Genomic DNA, 7,907 nt, shown 5'->3' with positions numbered 1-7,907 from the left:
GCGGGCGCAGGCGCAGAGTCCCGGGCTGGAAGGAACGCAGTCCAAAGCCAGGCCGGACCTGCTGAGCAACAACACCGCGTCGCCCTCCGCCTGAGCCCTAGTTCCGCGTTCGACTTATTCGGCCTAGCCAGCGGGGCACTGATTTGCCGCCTGTTCCATGCCTGTACGACATTTGCTGGGATTTTGGAGGCATCTGGTCTGGCATTCACTAAGGACACCTATCGCCGCTTCTGCGCTTTGCAGGGCCTGAGCCTGAGAAGCCCTCAGCGCGGCAACCTCGCTCGATGAGTCGGGGCTGAAGGTGCACTTAACCTTTGGGTCGGGCGCTGTCTCCAGTGGCGGGAGGTGGGGACGTCTGCGAACTGGGTCATTTTACGGTTTCTGATTTACCTGCTGTTGAAGCTAGGCGGACCCCCAGCCTGCTGTTGGTGAGGTTCAGGTCATTTCTGCCCTTCTCCAAGTTCAAGTTCAAGTTGCTGGGCTTCCTCAGGAGTTGAGCGAGAGGCTGGGACCACTGCGGAGGCCCATAAGCGGAGTAGCAGAAGGTCTGCTAATGCGTGGGGGCGGGTAGGCTCAGCGCCTTAGTAAGTAGAGGTGAATCCAAGGGAGAAATCGACTGGGGTCTGGGGATCTGACCTTTAGGTTCATATGGTTAGGCCTTATTTTTGAATTTGTGGAAGAACTCGGCTTGCATATAATAAAGATGCCTATGATGATGTATTTTTGTGAATTGATGAAGAGGAATGTAGACGTCAGTAACAGTTTTGATATGCAATGTAAAATTTTGCTGTACCTTGAAAAATGTTAAGAACCTTTGATTTGGTAATGTTACTTATGAGAATAACATTGTCAACTCCAAGCGTGCGCAGCAGTCACAAAGAAATTTGTCAGAGAACCATAATGGCAAAAACTAAGAGGATGGGGAAATAAGCGTGGTGTTTTTATGAGAGAAATATTAAATAACCAGGTTTGTGTTTATGTTCCTTTATTACATGATTATGTGTAGCAAAAAATGTGGAAAATGTAAGAAAATACTCCCAACATGTTAACAGATTTTCTCCACATTTATTTTCCTATTGTTTTCTGTATTAAATCTGATTTCACTTACCTCGTAGGGGGAGCACTTTTTAAATAAGAACTCTATAATGACGAAGGCTCTGAGATTTTCTCTTGTTAAAATGATGATGTCTCATAAAAAATAAGGCATCTCGATTTTTTTTTAATTGGGAAATATTGCTTACTTATAACAGAGGAATACTTTATAACAACATACTCAAGAACAATCTCTACCGATTCCGTGTTTTAAATATTCATTTAAGCTTGGGTCAGAGGAATCTTCTGACTATACTGAGAGTTAAATAAAATGTATAAAATAACTTTCCATATATAAAATGTTTCATTTTCTGGATATCCTTAATTCAGAGGAATTACAATTGTCTCTTTTCAGGAAAGAGCTTCGGGGCAAAATCCATTGCAAAGGTCATAAGGTGGGAACCCACATAGCATGTTGGAAGCCAATGTGAAGAAAGCCCAGTGAACTTTGGAGAAGAGGAGGATTATTGCAGATTGTTATAGGATTATTGGATGTTTAAATGAAAGAGTAATGGTTTGATTAAAAATACCACAGTAGTTTCTATGGTGTAAGAGTTCTTGGGGGGACCACATCTGAAAGTATAGAGAACAGTTATGGCAGTAACCTAAGTAGAAGACAATGGAAATCTGGACCAGAGTGACAGTAATTGAAGTGGTAAAGTAATGATGAAATTCCAAATATATTTTGAAGATAAAACTGTATGATTTGACATGAGTTATAAGAGAAGAGTCCTAGTTTGTTTTTGGCTAGAACAACTGAAAAAATGATGTTCTGGTAACCAAAATGACAAGTGACTAAGACAGCATATGTTTGGAAAAAAAGATGAAAATTCATCTTTGAATCATGTATCAAAGAAAAATGCAAAGTAAATTTTTTTCTAATTGATAATGCAAACTAGCTACCAAAATAGGTGAGACGTAGCAAAACAGCCAATTTAATATTTATATTAAAAAAGAAAGTTGCTATTGCCATTTAAGTTTTAATCTAATGAATGGGATGACCATTTTACTATTTTATTAACAAATTTGGTAAGACATCCTTTTCAAACCTGTTACGTATCATTGTAAAACCTCTGTTTTTCCAAATGTTCCAGAGTGGTGTTTTTAATACTAGAGATAGTTTCCTTAGAGAGTTCCAGACCTAGCATAATCAAAAGAACTGTTTTAGTCAGGTTTTTTGATGTGACCAAAAGATCTGACAAGAACAATTTCAGAGAAGGAAAAGTTTACTTGGGGCTCCTGGTTTCAGAGGTCTTAGTCCACAACTGACTGACTCCATTACTCTGGGCTTGAGTTGAGGCAAAACATTATGGCAGAAGTGTATGGAGAAGGAAAACAGCGTAGGACATGACAATCAGGAAGGAGGGGGAACTCCCCTTAAAAAGGACAAAAACATATATCCCAAAAGCACACCCCCAGTGACCTACTTCCTTTAGCCATTGTCTATGACTACCACCCAGTTAATCCATTCAGCTGGATTAATGTACTTATTAGGTTAAGGCTCATAACTCAATCATTTTACGTCTAAACTTTTTTGCATTGTCTGACACATGAGCTTTTGGGGGATACCTTATACCTAAACCATAAGAAAAACATGCCCCCAAATATTTACCTTCTCATACCTACCTAGACATCATTAAATTTTTCTTAGTTGATCCCTTAGTTTCATTTGTCAATGAGAGAAACATTTCACAGAGCACAAGAAGCCCTTATCTGAAAATATGGCAAATTCTCAAGAGGCAAGTTGACCCTTAATTTATAATTAAAGATGGTGTGGAACAAGTATGTTTCAAGCTGTGCAGGTAAGCAAATGGTATAGTGAGAATAACCATCATGGTCTGTGAAGCCAGAAGTGAGAAGCCCATCCTTAAACATTTACAAGCTTTATAGGATCATTTGGATAGCATGAAATGTGTTTGGAAACATAATAAACTAGAAGATACAATGCAATTGTTGTTTATTAGTGATTTGAAAAATATAATATCCCTTGAAGCATTTCTGTTCTCTGTTCTTTTTTATTGCTAAAGAAAAATGTCCCTAAGAGATTAACCTTTTTTTAAAATTGATTTTTTTAAAATAAATGACAGTGGAATGTATTACAATTCTTATTACACATATGGAGCACATTTTTTCATATCTCTGGTTATATATAAAGTATGTTCACACCAATTCATGTCTTCATATATGTACTTTAGATAATGATGTCCAACACATTCCACCATCCTTGCTAACCCCCCGCCCCCTCCCTTCCCCTCCCATCCCTCTGCCCTATCTATAATTCATCCATTCCTCCCATGCTCCCACTCCCTACCCCACTATGAATCAGCTTCCTTATATCAGAGAAAACATTTGCCATTTGTTTTTTTGGGATTGGCTAACTTCACTTAGTGTTATCTTCTCAAATGCCATCCATTTACCTGCAAATGTCATGATGCTGAGTAATATTCCATTGTGTATATAGGCCACATATTTTTAATCCATTCATCTACTGAAGGGTATCTAGTTTAGTTCCACAGTTCAGCTGTTGTGAATTGTGCTGCTATAAACATTAATGTGGCCGTGTCCCTGTAGTATGCTGTTTTTAAGTCCTTTGAGTATAGACCAAGGAGAGGGATAGCTGGGTCAAATGGTGGTTCCATTCCCAGTTTTCCAAGGAATCTCCAAACTGCTTTCCATATTGGCTGCATCAATTTGCAGTCCTATCAGCAATGTGTGAGTGTACCTTTTTCCCCACATCCTTGTCAACACTTATTGTTTGTCTTCATAATAGCTGCCATTCTGACTAGAGAGAGATGATATCTGAGTAGTTTTGATTTGCATTTCTCTAATTGCTAGAGATGATAAACATTTTTTCATATATTTCTTGATAGATTGTATATCCTCTTCTGAGAAGTGTCTGTTCAGGTCTTGGCCCATTTAATTGATTGGGTTATTTATTTATTTATTTTGGTGCTTAGCTTCTTTTTGAGTTCTTTCATCACTATACTAGACTTTATACTACAGAGCAATAGTAACAAAAATAACATGGTATTGGCACCAAAACAGACTGGTAGACCAATGGTACAGAATAGAGAACACAGACTAACCCACAAAATTACAATTATTGTATTAGACAAAGGTGCCAAAAACATGCATTGGAGAAAAGATAGCCTCTTCAACAAATGGTGCTGGGAAAACTGGAAATGTATATGCAACAAAGTGAAATTAAACCCCTGTCTCTCACCATACACAAAAACTGAACTTAAAGTGAATCAAGGACCTAGGAATTAAACCAGAGACTCTGTCTAATAGAAGAAAAAGTAGGCCCTAATGTTTATCATCTGGGATTAGGCCCCAACTTCCTTAATAAGACTCCTATAGTGCAAGAATTAAAACCAAGAATCAATAAATGGGATGGATTCAAACTAAAAAGTATTTTTGTTTTGTTTTGTTTTCTCAGCAAAAGAAACAATCTGTGAGGTGAATAGAGAGCCTACATCTTGGGAATAATTTTTCACCCCTTAGGCATCAGAGCACTAATTTCTAGGGTATACCTAAGAGAGTAACCTTAATCATTTGGATTCATCTTAGTTTCTTCTGTGGATAATGCAAACTCAATTATCTTTTAATATTATGTCTTTAAATTTTGTTTTGGTGTTTATTTTTGCTTTCCTATGCCTATGAGTTCTCGATCTTACACTACTCTTAGAAGCTCAGAATTGAGAATTCCTTTTTTAATGTTTAATTTAATTTTCCTACCATTCATGTGGGTAATGTTTCATTTACCCAGGTATCTCAAAGGCTGTTCAGCAGTCATAAATACAAATAACTATGTAAAATTTTGATTGGAGGTGGGAATCTCAGTAATACTTCTAGCCTAACTGATCTCCCCACTTTCACCCTTATCTCACAGTCTACTCTGACTCAATCCAGCAGCCAGAATGATCTTGTTACAGTGTCATGAGGTGAGATTACTCCTTTGCTCATAACTGCACCTCACCCACGTCTCGGGTTAAAGGTCTATATCTTTACAAATGTAGGTCCTGTAGAATCTGGCTCCCTGATGCTCTCCTGCAACACTTCTTTCCTCTCTGACCTTAACCTGTTACTTACACTTCTGCTCCAGCCACACTAACCTATTTGCTGCACTTCAGACATGCAAGATAATCTCTCCAAAGGTCTTTGCACTCACTCTTTCCACTGGACTAATGTTCCTTCTGTGACCACATAAGCCATCCCCTCGTAGTCTTTCCTCAAAGGCAGAAATTTTATTTGGTGCTATATTTTAGCACATATACCAGTACCTAAAACAAAGTAGTCACTCAGAAAAAGTATTTACACTCAGAATGAATAAGCCCAGTGGAGGGGTAATGGTATGATGTTAAGCACTGGACCAGGGATTGTAAAACCAGGTTTTGGATCTTTGCAATTACTTTAACACATGAATTTGGGTAAGGTACCACATCGCTGGGTCTCACCTTCTCCATCTATAAAATGAGGGCTTTGTGTAAGATGATTTAAAAGTTTCTTTGCAGAGGTAAGAGCTAATAATTTCTCAAGATCTTGTTCATTTTGGAGCCAATTGTATGGAATCAAACTTTAAGACCACAGTTAATTTCTTTGACCCAAAGTCTCATAGCTAAAAGGAATAATATTTTATGTGTAATATTTTATCTCCTAGTAGCCTCAGGATAATGCTCTTGAGCCATATATCAGAAGGGGATCTCAATTCTGGGCAAAAACAAAGCAAGGACCACAAGAGTTTTGTGTGAACTATGCTTTCAACATGACCTTGCATGTAAGAACAGGTGAGCAGACAAAAAATAAAATTTGTACATTTTTCTTTTCTTTCACCTAGAACACTTTGGTAATTTTATCTTTGCTATCATCATCATCACCATCATCATCACTGTATTATTGTTAATCTCTCTCATACACACATACCCTCTTATGCTTTGGATTTAAAAGGGACTAGGTGGGAAGGAGGAAAAATCAAAGGAGCAAAAGAAAATAGGGCTACTGAAATACAAAGCAAATGCCTTAAAATGTATAGAAGAAAAATGAACTTAAGAGTTAAAACAAACATTTAAAGTAATTAATTCTTTGGCTTCCTGTGATAAAAGTGACTCAGGGTCGCCCCTAAGGTATGAAAGATCTAGATGGCAAACATTTGGAGGGAAAACCTAGCTTCAGATTTAGTTGCTTTTAGTTGATTTTAAACATCACCAATTTTGGAGATCACACAGCTGAGCAATAGATCATTAGCCTTCCACTAGGTTTGCTATGGATTACATCTCTGTTGAACAGGTCGTGATAATGGTTATCTAAGTTACTTTTCAGGGACTTAAAGATCATCTTTGTTGAAGCCATCAACTCTTCACTTGAGCCTGCATGTGTCCAATTGATGACCTTTTGACATCAGGGCCCCCATAAACTTCATACTCAGATCATTCTAATGCCACTAATTTCTGAACAGACTTCCTATGAAGAGCTATGAAGGCTGATTACACATGTGCACATCCCTAATTATCTCATCTCCAATCACCTGTCCACATATCTTAAATATCCTGATTCTTTATGTCATAAATATCCCCAAACCCCATCCTTTGGATGTAGATTTGAGACTTGGGTCACCTATCTCTATACTTCGCCATCTTGAAAATAAATTATTGCAAAATTCGTTGTTTCAGCAATTGATGTACTTTACAGTGGGCAAATGGGCCTTGTGAAAAAACCGGGCTCTCAGTCTATTTAAACACTTAGTTAATTAAATTGAAAATATTTTGAAACAATTCATAGGCCTCTGTAAGATATAATAAACTTATTGATGAAGACTTAGAATAAATTATAATAAGGCAAGGTACATAAACATTTGTTTAGTCATTCTGAGAATTCTCCATAGTGTACATTTACCATCTCTTCCTGTTGAGGTTAAAGAACCATCTCTTCATGTTCTTTTTTTTTTTTTTATTTTTTAAGTCGTAGTTGGACACATGCCTTCATTTTATATTTATTTTTATGTGGTGCTGAGGATAGAATCCAGTGCCTCACATATGCAAGACGAGTGCTCTACCACTGAGCCACAACCCAGCCCTCTTCATGTTCTTTATTTGCAAATGCACTGTTCCTGTCTGATTTCTTATCTCTCATTACTATTTAAAAGAAAAATAGTGGTGTTATTACACATATGCTATGACTTTGTCATTTATATTGAAACAATTATAGTTCTTGCTTCTGCATTATCCTAATATCACATCCCTAACCTAATATCCCTGATCACATCATTACTTATTAAACCCCATCAGGTTTTCTCCTGAATACTGGCTTCCAGTGAGTTTCCCCAAGAATGTTTTCCTGACGAGCACAAATTAAGATCTAACCCAAAGCTTTCTGGTCAGCTAACTTTACCACACACCTTCCAACCATATCTTTAGGCCATAATCATTGCATTCCTAGAATGGAATCTTCTTCAATGTTGACTGCACACTGCCTTCCACATATGGCCCCCAGTAGGCAAGCAGCCTATGGGCAGTGCTAAAGTAAGCAGTTCCATTCCCTTGTAAGGAATGTCCTTGATCAACTGGGGAGCTCAGTGTCATCTGCCACCATCCTGCAGGCTTGGGACATATATGTGGAGAACACCCAGGGCTTGCCTGCACTTGTGGAAGTACAGCCTAGATAGCCAGAAAGGGACTAAAGGAGCCCAAGCAATGCAGAGCCAGTCAAGATGGCTCCAGGCACCTCACCCAGGTGGTTCCCAAAACATTTCAGAGAAGGAACTCAAAGGCCCTGATGGTGAGCAATACTGAATTGCATACTAATTATTATTCTAGCTG

The 7,907-nt window shown here is 38.1% G+C and overlaps 1 protein-coding gene across 20 annotated transcripts in view; it reads left to right on the top strand.

Moving 5' to 3' along the window:
• Positions 1-94: 94 nt before the first annotated feature.
• The window catches only part of Trappc3l (trafficking protein particle complex subunit 3L), a 70,066-nt gene continuing 62,253 nt past the window's right edge, over positions 95-7,907 (top strand). The window contains exons 1-5 of one of the 20 annotated variants that reach the window (XR_009225128.1): positions 308-545; positions 1,448-1,487; positions 4,985-5,036; positions 5,756-5,879; positions 6,401-6,750. The gene's annotated coding sequence lies outside the window, so the exon portion shown is untranslated. Of the gene's footprint in view, positions 595-1,447; positions 1,488-4,984; positions 5,037-5,752; positions 5,880-6,400; positions 6,751-7,907 lie in introns of those variants that run through there. The other 19 variants (XR_006847736.1, XR_006847735.1, XM_046426457.2 and 16 more) reach the window with 19 other exon arrangements.

The sequence above is a fragment of the Marmota monax genome, unplaced genomic scaffold (genome assembly GCF_021218885.2).
Source record: "Marmota monax isolate L192 unplaced genomic scaffold, Marmota_monax_Labrador192_F-V1.1 WCK01_AAM20220418_F8-fsc00174, whole genome shotgun sequence".
NCBI classification, from domain to species: domain Eukaryota; kingdom Metazoa; phylum Chordata; class Mammalia; order Rodentia; family Sciuridae; genus Marmota; species Marmota monax.
This window is presented reverse-complemented; position numbering and strand designations above follow the sequence as displayed.